This window comes from Arachis ipaensis, chromosome B08, assembly GCF_000816755.2.
Source record: "Arachis ipaensis cultivar K30076 chromosome B08, Araip1.1, whole genome shotgun sequence".
NCBI classification, from domain to species: Eukaryota; Viridiplantae; Streptophyta; class Magnoliopsida; order Fabales; family Fabaceae; genus Arachis; species Arachis ipaensis.
In genome coordinates this window covers 127,526,940-127,541,203 of record NC_029792.2, presented here as the reverse complement: position 1 = coordinate 127,541,203, position 14,264 = coordinate 127,526,940, and the positions used below count along the sequence as shown (strand labels likewise).

The window sequence follows — 14,264 nt, the reverse complement described above, 5'->3', positions numbered from 1 at the left end:
CACTACTCAATTGCAAGGAATTAAACAACAACAAATCAAATGAACACAATTATTATGAATTACCTCTAATTGAATTGAAAGAGAATAGGAGGAACAAAAGTAGATCTATAACAAAGTATAAGAACAACATAAAGGAAATTACAACAAAAGAATAGAGGAAGATGAATGTAACAACAAAGAATTGAAAGGTAGAAGTAGAAGAAAGCAAAGATTAAAACCTAGATCTAAGAACTAGTCCTAATCCTAATCCTAGAGAGAAGTGAGAGCTTCTCTCTCTAGAAACTACTTCTAACTACTAAACTAAGCTAAACTATGACTAATGATGACAAGTATCTAAAGTGTGAAAAAGACTATCCATTCCCCCTTCAATCCTTGACTTAAATAGCATCAGAAATGAGTTGGATTGGGCCCACAAGGCTTCAGAATTCGCTGGCCACGTTTTGCTTTAAGTGAACCAGGTGGCAGCAACGGCGCATGCGCGTACTATGCGCGTACGCGTCATCATAAGTGGTTCAACCATAGCAAATCTTATATCGTTTCGAAGCCCCGGATGTTAGCTTTTCAACCCAACTGAAACCGCATCATTTGGACCTCTGTAGCTCAAGTTATGGCCGATTAAGTGCGGAGAGGTCGGCTTGACAGCTTTCCGGTTCTTCCATTTCTTCATGAGTTCTCCAACTTTTCATGCTTTCTTTCTTCATTCCCTTGATCCAATCTTTGCCTCCTAAACCTTAAATCACTTAACAAACATATCAAGGCATCTAATAGAATCAAGGTGAATTAAATTTAGCTATTTTGAGTCCTAAAAAGCATGTTTTCACATTCAAGCACAATTAAAGGAGAATATATAAAACCATGCTATTTCTTGAATAAATATGGGTAAAAGGTGATAAAATCCCCAAAAATCAATACAAGATAAACCCTACAAATGGGGTTTGTCAAGAACCCAAGAATTTCAGGGAAGAATGTGAAAGAGATGAGGAAAGAGGAAAAAAAAAAGAAGATCCACATGGCAACGGGTGGACGAAGAAGATGGAAGTTCTTGTGGAAAAAGAGAATCTAGACTGGTTACAGAGGAGTCTAATAGGCGGGACGACAAAGGCTATTGTCTATTATTCTTTTGAAGTCCATGATTGGGAAGAATTTGTCTCAAGTTGTGCAAGTACGAGAATTAGGAGCGTACAAAGCACTCCTAACTTTTGATAGTATTTTGAGTGCAGAAGAAGCCTACACGTTCAAAATGAACAACTTGCTATAATTTTTTCATAGCATGTGGAGATGGAATGAAGAGGAGCGTAGTGAAACTCGAAGGGTATGGTTAGAGTGCTTTGGTGCTCTTTTGTATACGTGGTCAGCAGAGACGTTTAAGATAATAGGAAGCCCATGGGGAGAAGTTATTGGATGTGAGAAAGCCACAGAATCATATCTCTCATTCAGTGTGGGACGGGTGCAAATTGATATTTGTATCATGGACATAATCAACGAGTAGATTCACATCACAATTAGTACTAACTGATTCGATGTCCTAATTAAAGAGGTTGGACATGAGAATTATGGATTGGAGTGCAAGTTTAAAGAGGTAGGTGATCCTTGTCCCCCAAAAGCATGCGAGAATTTGGTTGCAAGCAGTTTGAGCGCCATACTGCTAGTGGCAAGCAGAGATCCGATGATTGAGTTGGTGATGGTGATGGCGATGCCAAGGGAGGAAGAAGCGGATAAGGGTACATTAGTAATTCCTGAGAACATTTTGAATGAATGGAGTTATTGCAATTCAATTCAAATTCAAGCACCAAGGGCAACGGATGATCCTGATTTAAAAGGAAGTGCTAATTTTATGGGATATAATGATTTGATTAATGATGTTGAATCAGAAAAAACAGTTAGCTGGGATTATAATAATGATGGGCTGAATAAAGAGTACACTTGAAAAAAAAAACAAAAAAAGTCAAAACAAGCTCTTTAGTTGGCCCAATAAAGAGATTTGTGCCAATTGTGCTAAAGGAGAAAGCATGGGCCTCATCTCTTTAATCAGAAGCCCATTTCATGCTGATGAGGTTATAGGAGGTGGGCTAGTGATAGGGAGTCCGGGTCGGGTTAGGCTTGGCCAGGTTGAGTCCATTTAGCTCCTAGGTTGTGCGCTGCTGTTCAAGACCAAAACGAAGGGGAGAATTCAGGCTTCGACGATGCGACTGATTCACGCAACAAAGGAGAGCACCAAGCCGGCGAGTAGCGACGGGGTAGTGGAGGTGAGGGTGTCGTTGGGCCTGCAGGGGTGAACGCGGCATGCGAGTTACAACTGACGGGACGCCTTCCTCTGGAGTCCACGACATCACCTGGGAACCATTCATCGCCGGCGATGGCGGGGCTGCGTTCTTCTAGGGATGGTGGGTTCGACGAGGAAGCAGAAGTGGGTTGTTTAGTGCCTGGAAAAAATATTGCGGGCTTCTAAGTCGGATTCGTTAAATATGAAGAAGACGCACCTGTAGACTGTATGACATTGAATGTTGTGGGACTTAATGGAGACAGCGTCGAAACTGGGGTTGCCGTGGATATTAGCGTGGGAAAATAGGCGGACAGTGATGGAAAGGCTTTGGAATGGGAGGAACAGATGCTGAAAAATAGGAGGATGTGGAAATTGGATGTTGAATCAGGAGCGGTGCAGTACAACGAAGAAGATGATATCATGGCAATTCTTCAAGAATAGAATGAAGCATTACCTCAAAAGAAGAGGTTGGCAAAGCAGAAAGAAAAGGCACGAAGATACAGATCCAAAAATCTCAAAAAGGTGTGTAAGGAGGCTAACCTTCCAATCAATTGTGAACAGCTGTGGACTTACAATATGTGCAACTGATTGGGATGTAAGGAGGCTAACCTTCCAGTCAGATATCTTGGCATTTCTTTAGGAGCGAACCCAAGGCGGGTCCGCACTTGGAAATCGATAATTGATAAAGTGGAGGAAAAGCTTAGCTTGTGGAAGGCAAAAGTACTCAATAAAGCGGGTAAGTTTGTCCTTATCAAATCTATATTGAATAGCTTGACAATGTACTATTAGAGCATGTATAAGATGCTAAAGGCAGTAGCAGAAAAATTGATTTCGTTGCAGAAAAAATTCTTATGGAGCAAGGAGAAAGGTAGGAATGGTTTGGCACTGGTTAAGTGGACAGTAGTTCAGGCTCCTAAAAAGTTAGGTGAGTTGGGGGTGGGTGATGCCGTGGTTAGGAACACAGCACTCCTTTTCAAATGATGGTAGCGTTTCTCAAAAGATGAGTGTCCATTATGTGAGAAGGTTGTATGCCCTTGTCATAACTTGAATCCCAATGTGATATTATCATCTCAGACATCGCCTAGTAGAGGGGGTCCATAGAAGGATATCTGTCAGCTGTAGTTCAAGGATCGTAATGTGAGAGATAAGATGATTGCTGGGTTGTGTAAGATTCTTCTTCTTTTCTCTGCGCCTTCTAGAACTCTTCGAACAACCTATTTGCCGTTTCAATTTCCTCTATAATTGGCAGTTCTTTTTCTTCAAACCCGAGTTGGTTCCTGGTAGGGGTGTGCATGGCCTGGCCCCGAACACTTTAGGGGCTAATTTGGTGTGATTTTACCGGGTCTAGGGTCGGGTAAGGGTCTTAAAGATAGACCCGGTCATTATTTCGGGTCGGGTTCGGGCTATGGCTCGGGTCACCTGAACTCGTCCCGGTGGCCCGGTCATCATACACAATTAATATTTTGTGTTATTAGTGATGGATGATGGCTATTCTTATGTGAAATTTAAGTATTGTAAACCTTAATATTTTGTGTTATTAGTTATTATAAGACTATAAGTTAATGTTTTATGTTTAAATGCATAAGATTTTAGACTAATGCATAATATTGTGTTATTTGTATTGATTTAAATATTTGGTGTTATTAGACAATATTAGTATTGATTATGGTTATGCTTCAATTTTAGAGAAGAGTTGGTTCTTGTTATAGTTTTCTAAGTGAATTTTACGATGTCAAATAATGGTTGGAGTCTTGGAAATTTGGATATTTTCACATGCTAGCTTATAAGAAGGTATCAAGGTAATGTAATGTTAATGGCCCGGTTTTCACCCGGTTTTTACTCAGTATAATCCTGACCCGAAAAGTGTATAGGTTTCATCGGGTTTAGGGCCGGGTTCGGGTCTAACAAATAGGCCAGGTATATATTTCGGGTCGGGTCTGGGTCACATCAAATCCGGTTTCACCCGACCCATGCACACTCCTAGGCTGCATTTGTTTTTGTAAACAGGACAGGACATGACACTGAGACAGAGACATTGAGACAGAGACACTAAAAATTACTCTTTATGTATTGTGTTTGGATACAATGGACAAGACACTGATGTAATGTCTAGTATTCTGTTTGGATACATATAAACAAGACTAAAATATAATGTAAAATTACTAAAATAGGCCCATCTAATTTTAATTTTCATACCCACCTCTCACCGTCTCTGTCTCTGTGTTGCACTCCTTGGCTGCCACCCTAACTCTTCCTCTTCTCCAGGAACGGTGGAGGAGTGAATGTTGTTCCACCTGCACGACGTTGCCTGTTTCTTGCACCGCTTCCAACTCGTTTTCTGTTTCTCCCAACTCAATCTCTCTTCTTTCTCTTTTTGGCTGTTGTTCTGAACCTTCTCTTTGTAAGTTCTATCTTGCTTGATTTTCATTAGTTTCCAAACCCTTGATTTGAAAAAAAAGAAGATAAGTAAATTGATGTTTTTCCCTTGACCTTGAACAAAACATGTCAGGGGAAAGTTTATTTGGAAAAGGAATAATTCCTGGGCCGCCGTTAACGACACCTTCTTCCTCACCAATGTCAATTTTTCACTCTCTCCATTTTGATTGTTGTTTTTGCTTCTTCAATTGTCGTTTTGTGTTTATTGTTTCTTTCAGGATGCGTTCGAGAGGCACCGCGTGGTCTTCACTGTTGGGACTTCTATTGCCTCCGTTGCCACTGCTTGGATTGGTGTCTTCATTTTTCAGTGCTTTCCATTCATATCATTTGATTTGATTATTTGATTGGGTTCATTGATTGTAAGATTGGTTGATTTCTTGTTTCAGGGTATTCATTGCGCCATTTCCATGATGAAAAGGTTGAACAAAGGCTTGAATCAATTGAAAAAGCTGTGAGTCTTTCTGTATCTCGTTTTTTTTTTCTTCTTAATTCTAATTGTAATTCTAATGGATATGTCTATTTCATATGTTTCTGTGTGGCAGATGAAACACAAGCATAATCTGGAACATTCCGAAATCAAAGACATTGTTGGTCCTGGAGGTCTCAGTGTTCCTACTTGTGCCGCCACTGCCGTAACCACCTTGATCATTGGGATTGTTCCTTCTTTCTAGCACTTAATACCTGTGATCATGCTTTCTGTGGCGATTTTCCGATGTAGCTATTTAAGTCTTGTCAATTTGAATTCGCAATAGTTCTTTTTGGTTTTTAATGATATGGTTATTCATTGAAGAACAAATGCACAATGGTGCTGTAGGGTATTGTAAGGTTAATTTGTAAGCTGAACTATCATTGCTGTTAAGATTTCAAATGTATTGAAATTTAAAGGATTTGTAGTTTACAAACTTCCTATTTGAATTGCTATTGCTATTGCTTAGTCAAAACTGTGCTTGATACTGAAGATGCTACAGCTAGGAGTATTGCTTTGAATAAGCCAGCCTTTCAGAAAAAAAAAACAGAATAGCAATACAGATATAACAAACCACAGTCGAAATTTTGTACCATTATTTAATATTTAATCATATTCCTCATCCTTCATGAGATAGTTGCTTAAGATACTTATTTTGTTGTTTTCATTATTACATTTATAATGCATTCTTTTTTTTTCCTATGTTGAGCAATGCTGCAAATTAAAGAAAAAGGTTTGTGTTGCCAAATTTTATGTTATGGACAACACAAATCATTTCTTCTTGGTTCAAATTTATAATGGAAGAAATAAACATACTCCTTATGATATAGGTATTTGGCAAGTGTGTCTCAATTTTTCCTTCAGTACAAATTTCTCTATCATGGAAGTATTCACACTTTTTTTTTTAACTTTCTTGTTTAATTTAGTCAAAATGTGAAAGAAGAAAGTATCCTTGCCTTGCTTTGGAAGCATGGATTAGTATTTTCTTTAGTGGGACAAAAAAGCAGCTAATAAAAACTCAATCTGCACTAACAAATCAATCTCTCTAATAAAAACTCAATAGCAAATCAATCTGCACTAATAAAAACTCAATGCAATAACAAATCAATCTCTCTCTGCATCAACATTATACACTATAAACTCAATGCAAAAAGGATACAAAATCCTAAATTCTGCACTAACATAAAGTCAAATTCTGCATTAAAAAACTGCACTAATAAAAACTCAATGCAATAACAAATCAATCTCTCTCTGCATCAACATTCTATACTATAAACTCAATGCAAAATTGAAACAAAATCCTAAATTCTGCACTAACATAAAGTCAAATTCTGCATTAAAAATCTGCACTAATAAAAACTCATTGTAAAATTCAAATTAGAACCACATAACTAATAAATGTATCATATGTCACATCCTAACACACAAATTAAACATAAAACATAATGCTAATTTCAATCATTTGTTTATTGAGAAGAGATTAACTCTAACTCTAACTATACAATATAGCTCTGGCAAATCCAGCTTTCTGAGTATGTCTTAGTGACCAAAAGGTTTTCTCCAGTTGAAGATTTGTGGAGAACTTGAGTGCAATCGAAATAATTTCGTCATCTGTGAAGCCAAGCTCGCTAAGCATGTCACCAACCTTTTTTTTCTTCATGAGTGTTTATCATAGCCTGAGCAAATGCATCCAAACGTTTTCCATGTTGATCAAACACATATTTTAGGATCTCAGTTAGCTCCTTCATCATGTTGGTGTCCTTCGTCGCCTTAGATGAATGTGGCTTCTTTCCTTGTTTCCTCTCAGAGGATGAAGCCACAGAGTTAGATTGTTGGGGAAGAGATTTACTGAAATCCTGAGTTGAGTTGAACATAAAAAATTCTTCGTCATCCATTTCTTCATCTCCATCTTTTTGGACATCTTCTTCAGCGTCATTGCCACTTACAGCATCCACTCCACTTGCTCTTTCTTTACAAAATATTTTCTCCAAACGCGGATACAACGGAAAGGGCTTTCCTGGAGTATACAACCTTTGTCCTTGTTTATAGGAAAAGGAATTACAAAAATTTCATAAAAGGACAAAAATACATGTTGCACAAAATATAAATAATTTAGTAAATTCAAACTAGTAAACCAACCTTCAAATATGTAGCTAGGATCTCTTTGTTATCCACAACCACACATTGCTTCACATCATCCCATCCAAAACCGCTACAGGCTGCCATGTCAGCTGCAAATTGATACTTCTCTTTTAGCCTTTTAACTTTATTCTTGCAATGACTTATTTGAAAACTACCACCTGAAAATTTCTCATTCATTTTTGTCGTAAGCTTTTCAAAAGAACCAGGTCTAAATTGACCCGCATCAACTCTTCTTCCTTCAATGACAAGCTCCTTCATAAAACCGACAAATGCTTCTGTCTCTTCGTCAGTCCAGACATGTCTGTCTATTTGTCCCTATAATCTAGATTAACTCAATCAAAATTCAAGTAAACATTTAAGATATACATAATGTATTCATTGTAATAACTCATAAAATATAATACATTTAATAAAGTGCTACATGTAGTTCACATAATTAAAGTTTTACAATTAGCTCTTACAACAAATGTCCAACCAAACAAATTGAAAGATTCTAATAAAACACACATGTAACAAATAAATTAACTAATTGATTCGAGAATTCATCCAATCATTGTACATTTTGTTTGCTAAATTGTCTCGCCAAGCATTCCAATCGTTGCTGCCCTCTATGCTCTCAATCATGTCATCATCGCCATCTTCGTTACCACCATGATCATCTTCAATAAGCACTTGCTCCTCTTCAAGAAGTGTGTCCTCTTCAGGGTCGAATTTCATATTAAGCCGAATAAAGTTTTGTAGTAGACAACAGTAATAATTATTTTATTTTGTGTCTTAATTTTGTAGAAACAAGGACTCCTCAAAATTGCCCATCTCTTCTTCAATAAACCAAAACAGCGCTCAATAATGTTTCTAGCCGAAGAGTGCTTCTTGTTAAAATATTCTCAAAATTTTCTAGGAGCATTTCTACCACGAGCCCATTCTTGAACGTGGTATTGAGTATGCTTATATGGTGCTAGAAATCCCTTGCAGTTAGTATAACCCGCATCTACTAAATAATAATTCCCTATAAATCGAAAGAGATACATTATGAGCACTATGGAATTTGAATGAGCTAAAAACATTGAAATGTTTATATTACCTAAAAATTAATACTTACATACCAATTGGTATCTTGAGGTTATTACGACGTGAAATGGCATCTCTAAGGATTCTTGAATCCGAAGCGGATCCTTCCTATCCACTAAGTACGTACACAAAGTTCATATCTCGATTGCATACGCCTAGGACATTAGTTGATATCTTACCTTTTCTTGTTCGGTATCTTGATTTATCTTTTTCAGGGACAATCACATCTATATATGTTCCATCTAATGCTCCTAGACAATCCTAAACCAAAGAAATTGAAGTGTCAAGACTAATTCTATACAAAATTATAGATTATACAAAATCACTACCTCAATTATTTACTACATTTACCTTAAACCATTTTCATCTGGGATCTATGCAGTCATCTGGAACAGGAACAGCTTTTGCAAACAATAGACTTTGGACACGTATGACCGAGGATAACACCTTGTTGAAATACCTACTTATTGTTTCTCCTGACCTATAAAATCTAACTTGAAACGTGCGATTCTTTTTATGATGAGCTAATATTATTAAAAACGTAATCACTTGTTCAGGTATACTTACACGACATTCATCTCTTAATCCACCTTGAACTTTTAGTAACTCACACAATCTTCCTAATGCATCTACGCTCATCCTTAATTCCCAAATACAATTTCTATCGCCCCTTCCTATTAAGCGATTTAATACATTCCGTCTTAAGGGATTAGTATTAATTTCTCTATTCCTAATCAACAAATGTCCTCTTCTCCTTTTTTTCAAATATAAAAATGCAAACATCAAAACTAATATCGTTACTACTTCAAGCTCAGCCTGAATCATAAAATAAAAAAAATAAATCATCTAAATTGCTCAGAGTGATCCGATGGTTCCATTCTTCCCTAAACAACACATAAAAAATAACTTATATAATTAACACATTCTAAAAATTATCAGCAACAATAAACACAGCAGCCATAAGAGCAACAGCAACAAAACTCACTAATTATATTACATATTAAAATTCAAAATAATTTTTTCATTCATTCACACTATCATTGTAAACATTTGAGATTTTATCAAAGAAAAGAATGTAGTTCTTATTTTTATATGATTTTCAGATTGAAAAATTATAAAAAAAAATTAAAAACAAAAAAAATAAAAATAAAGCAGAACGAAATTCTTTTGAATAGAAAAAAAAAACAAAAATAAGAAGCAATAAGGAGATATGCAAAGTAATACCTGGTTATGTGACCGATAAAGAGAAGAACAATCTTCTAAAAATTGTAACAGGAACAAGCGGTAATTGGCTATTAGAAATATTATTATTAGATTAACTGCACAAAAAAATCAATAAAAAAGAGATAAGAAGATAAAAAATCATAAAAGAGAAGAAGATAAAAAATCATAAAAGAGAAGAAGATAAAAAAAACCAAGACAAGAATTGGAAATAAAAAAGAAGATACAGAATCAGGAACAAGAAGAAGAAGAAAGAGAGACAGAAACAGAGAACAAGAAGAAGATATTATTGTGAAAGAAGTGAAGGAAGAGGAAGAACAGAACGAAGTACAAAATCACGACAGAAAGAGCAAGAAGAAGATCAACAGTAGAAAGAGAGACCAAGAAGAAGAGAGAGTACCTGGAAACGACGGCAGAAAAGTTTAGGTTAGGTTTTTCACAAGAAGAAGATCAATAGTAGAAAGAGAGAGCAAGAAGAAGAGAGAGTATTGGAAACGACGGCAGAAAGCTTAGGTTAGGTTTTTTACAAGATAATAAAAGGGGGTAATAGGGGAATAATGAAAAATTACTATGGGCAAAAAGGAAAAAAAATTCATTAAAAATCTTGTGTCCACCAGTGTCCTTCGTTTAGAAGTGGACACAAAAATGAAAAAAAGTGTCTCAGAGACACTGTGTCTACTGTCCATGTCTCTCTATCCAAACACGTTTTATATATGTATTGTCCATGTCTTTGTGTCCTGTCCACCATAAACAAACGCAGCCCTAGTTCCTGGCTTTCCATAATTGGTGAATTAAGGTACAGAAAAGTCCCTTCTCTTTCAATTGGAGTTTCTCCAGGATATCAAGAAACCATTTTCTTAACGATAAACCATCTTCTTGCTCAGTTCTTAGGTTCAGGGGTGAGGCAAACCAGAATCTCCTCGCGAAGTCGCATTGCCTGATTAGATGCTCTTCGGTTTCCTCTCCTTCCCAAAAGCGCATGCAAGTGGGTGTGCACCTAGCCCCTCTTCTGCTCAGATTCTTCTTGGTTGGTATGTAACAGCCTCCAAATAAAATTAAGTGATCTTGGGTGTGCCTTTGTCTTCCATAGCTCCTTCCAGGTGTTGTCCTCTTTTTGTTCTTCATAACTGTTGGCTGATTGGAGTCTGTTTTGAATTTTAATCTGGTGGTAGGCTAATTTGACTCTAAAATTTCTGTCTCTTGCCTTTTTTTCATATGAATTTATTTTTTTGTTCTGATCTTAGGATTGGGATTTCTTGAATTTGTCTGGCTTCAAAGGGGTAAAGATCTGGTTAATAAGATCTGTATTCTAGGTCTTTTCTTCTTCCCTTATCAGTGTCTCTACAGTAGCATTAGGGTCCAAGATTTTTGGGAGAAACCATATTCTGGAACCATTCTGTTTGGGAAGCCAGAGATCCTTCGATATCTTGATCGTTTTTCCATCTCCAATTCTCTAGCAGCCTCCCATCTCCAAAACACCATTTGCTTGCCAGATGCTTCGCCAAGTAAAGTTGGGAGAAAAACCAACTCCTGCATTCAGAAAATTTCTCCTATTAAAATACCTACTGTTTATTGTCCTGTCAGTTAGGGATTTTGGGCTCCTCATAAGTCTCCAATCCTCCAACCTTGCTTTGCAAGGAGGACTGAGTTAAAAGCTTTCATTTCATATCTCTAAAACCAAGCCTTCCACTCTATTTTGATTGATAGAGTGTGTCCCATTTCACTCAATGAATTTTTTTTTTGTCCATTTTTAGCTCTTTAATAGAATCTATTTATCATCAATTCTATATGGTGGTATAGACTATTTGGCAGCCTGAAATATCCCATAATGTAGGTAAGAATAAATTGGACTACCGTCTTAATTAACTTCCTATTTTGGATAAGAATCTCTCCTTCCATCTTTTTAACCTTTTTTACCTTTTTTTTTTTGGATAAACTCAAAAATTTAATTTTTGAATTTTTCAACAAAGGTTAGAAGTCCCAAATACATCAAATGTGTTTTTACAACCTTTATTCTCATCTATTTTTGGATAAACCTTTGGTATTGAAGTAATTATTAAAGTTTGGGCCTTTAGACCCCATTTTATAATTTAGGGTGTTTATAACTTTGTATACTTGTGGATTGATTGTGTGAGGAGGTTTTCTTTAAGTCAATTTATTTATTTAATTAATAAATTGGATTAAGTGGATTTTTCATTGTCTTTTTTATTTTAATATCAGATGGGTTAAGTTAGGTTGTATGTGTCAAAAGATTGCAAACATGTTAACCAAGTCATCATGGATTGATAATTTTTACAATTAAAACTAACCCATCAACCTGCGACCCATATTTGTTTGGTCAAAACCAAAAATCCGTGGGTTACAAATGGACATTCTTGAGTGTAGTTACAATGTTACATAAAATTGTGTTTATGTATAAATTACTAGTATAAAATATATTATGAAATATAAATATACGTTAAAAATAAATTAAATCATATATATATTTATATACAAATATATTAGTAACTGATTTTAATGATTAATTTTAATATACAAATAACATTTTAATTTGTTATCATCCCAACTGGAAAATGAAATTGCGCATGAATGTGGATTATGTTCCTACCGTATACGTCAAGTAGGTACGTAGGCCAATCTATATTAATGAGTGGTTGATTCTTTCCTTCTCTTTAGGTTAGAATCTTCCTTAATTTTTGATATTTTATTTTAAATGCTTTGATACATTTGTAACAAACTAATAATAATAAATAGTTATTTAAAGACATAGAAGATTTTACAACTCTTATTCTCTTGAGTGAGTGGACAAAGAATATATTGTGTTTTGTTCTATTTATTTTATACCCCATCCCTATTAATGGCACCACAATGTTGTTGAATATGTTGCTGATGAATTTTGATCTGTTGCTTTCGGTTCTTTAGTATTACTTTTGCAAATATATTATTTAAACAGTGGTCTGATTTGCACAAATTTTTTTTGTTAAAATAGCTTTTATCATATATAATCTATAATTTTTATTTTTATTTTTAAAATTCGAACGAAAAATCTCTTAGAATATAAAATACTTGGCATCTTAATTAAGCTCACATCTATTATTGGCGTACATACTTAATGTATAAAAAATAAATTAATAGATATGTTAGTATGGGTAATGCTAGGTAGGTAGACAAAAAAAACAGTCAGAACTTGTCTTATTTAACATTAATTAATTATCGCAATAATTAATAAATATTAAATAAAGTAAATTATGGCTGTTTTTGGCTGATTTTCTTTCGTTGCCAAACATTTCTGATTTATTAATAACCAAATGAAGTTACTACTTACTACAATAAGGACGCAAAGTATGAAATAAATGAAGATGATGGAGAAGAACATACATTAAAGTTAGTAGTAAAAGCGAGTCGGACTACTTGATGAAGGCTCATGACTCAGTTTGTTTTAGATTTAGTTTGGTTCGATTTATTTTATTGGTTCGAATTTTTTGAAAAATCTGTTAGTTTAAAAAGTTATGTTATAAGTAAGGATGACAAACGGGACGAAATTTTTCAGGGTGGTTTATGTAATCTGTCAAAAAAAGTGGATTGGACTGAAATTTGAAACCGTCAAATTTAAAATAGTAAAATATCGTTTTTGTCTCTAACGTTAGAGTAAGTTCTATTTGTGTTTCTATCGTTTAAATCGTTCTATTTGTATCCCTAACATTTATAAAAGTGATTCAATGTTATCCAAACGTTAGGGATACAAATAAAACTTACCCCAAATGTTGGGGACAAAAACAATACTTTACTCAACTTAAAAAATCCGCCTAACCCAACACCACCTAATCTGTGGCCTTTCGCGGGTTTCGACTGGGCGAGACAGGCTTCTCCAGCAGGTCAAACATTTTTTTTAGAACCATTTTTATAAATTTCTATGATGTTATTAATCTATAAGAGGATGGAGATGATAATTGAAGATGTTATAAGTTCTATTTTAGATTATGTTTTATATTTGATTAATTATAAACTTGAAGATGTTTAATTATATGTTTTGGATAATATTTGTTTTGCTCTAGACAATGTTAATTTTATTATTTTGTTTCAAAAAATTTGGTTTATGATTACGTTTATTACATATTTATAATTATAAATATTTTAATATTTGTGAATTTAGAAATTATATTTTTTATACTTTTAGAAATTATAAATTTATTGAAATGGTTGTGAAATTATATATATTGTTTAATATTTAATGGTTTAAAAAAAGATATTTAGCGGGCTTGCATTCAATAACTAATAAAGTCACCAACAAATTTTTTTTTTTTTGGGGTCAGGAAGTCACTAATAAAAATTGAACAGTAGTAACTAGTTGGAGTGGTAAGTAAATGCCAAATAAAAAGATGGTCCAATGGAAAATGGTGCAATCAAAATGCTGCGACGGTGCTACCATGTCGGCCACGGCCAACGGCGTGGGACCAAATGGCTCCCTCCTTCATTGGTCAACGCTTTTTTTTCCTACATTAACTTTTTTATTTGATGTAACTTCTATGAATTTAGATAAGGAAAAAATATAGGCCATTAGCAGGTTTATTAAAATTTGGTTAGTATTTAAATGAATTTTTTTAATTTTTTTAATAATTGAGAGAGTAAAGTGTAATCTCTTATCATTAATTATTATAAATGAGACTT

The 14,264-nt window shown here is 34.8% G+C and overlaps 1 long non-coding RNA gene across 1 annotated transcript; it reads left to right on the top strand.

Annotated features, from left to right (window-relative positions):
- On the top strand, positions 4,795 to 5,154 carry LOC110265793. The gene is made up of 2 exons (XR_002352116.1): positions 4,795 to 4,839; positions 5,086 to 5,154. It is a non-coding gene; the product is annotated as an uncharacterized LOC110265793 (long non-coding RNA).